General features: G+C 22.4%; 1 protein-coding gene across 1 annotated transcript in view; it reads left to right on the top strand.

Moving 5' to 3' along the window:
- Positions 1–2: 2 nt before the first annotated feature.
- The window catches only part of LOC111366594, a 2,170-nt gene continuing 1,222 nt past the window's right edge, over positions 3–950 (top strand). Inside the window, exon 1 of the mRNA XM_022987322.1 lies at positions 3–48. The gene's annotated coding sequence lies outside the window, so the exon portion shown is untranslated. The remainder of the gene's footprint in view (positions 49–950) is intronic.

The raw sequence follows: 950 nt of genomic DNA on the forward strand, positions 1-950 counted from the left end.
CAACGTCGCAATCAACGATCATCATCTACAGTGGAAGTAAAAGAACCGGTTAGTTTTCTGATCAAAACTCCAGTTCGAATGCTTTTTTTCATAGTTAGCATCCTTAGTAATTTTGGTTGAAATTAGATCCATGGGCATGAATAGATAGATTATGGGCATGCTGGAATGTGAAAAATGAGATTTTTTACCTTTTTTGGAGCTTAGTGGCCGGGAATGGCGGTTTTCGACCGTTTCCCGGCCACCGGGCCATTGAACGGCCAAAAACCGGCTCTAACAGTCGGTTACCGACTGTTAACAGTCGGCCCAGACTGTGTAACAGTCGGGTATCTGGGCCGGATCACCGGCCCAGATTATTTTAAATTTTAATTTTTTTTATAATTTTTGTAATTAATTAAATTTTTTATTTGATTAAATAGTAATTATATTATTTAATTTTTTTTATCATTGTCAATATAATATAATAATTGAAATATTGTAAAATTAACAATGTTGATTATTTTTTTTATGAAATTATCTTTAATTTATTTTTTCAAATTTTTTTTATGAAATTATCTTTAATTTTTTATTTCAAATTTATTTAATTTTTATATTTATCTTTTATATAATTTAATAATTGAAATATTGTAAAATTAACAATGTTGATTCAATTTTTTTTATGAAATTATCTTTAATTTATTTTTTTAAATTTATTTAAATAATATCTATAGTCTAAATTTTAAAAAAAGGTAAAGTAATTATTTATTTAATTTTTATATTTGTCTTTTATATAATTTAATAATTCAAATATTGTAAATTTAGCAATGTTGATTCTATTTTTTTTATGAGATTATATTTAATTTATTTTTTTAAATTTATTTAAATAATATAATAGTCTTTACATTTTAAAAAAAGGTAAAGTAATTATTTATTTAATTTTTATATTTGTCTTTTATATAATTTAATAATTCAAA

The sequence above is a fragment of the Olea europaea genome, chromosome 18 (assembly GCF_002742605.1).
Source record: "Olea europaea var. sylvestris chromosome 18, O_europaea_v1, whole genome shotgun sequence".
Classification (NCBI taxonomy): domain Eukaryota; kingdom Viridiplantae; phylum Streptophyta; class Magnoliopsida; order Lamiales; family Oleaceae; genus Olea; species Olea europaea.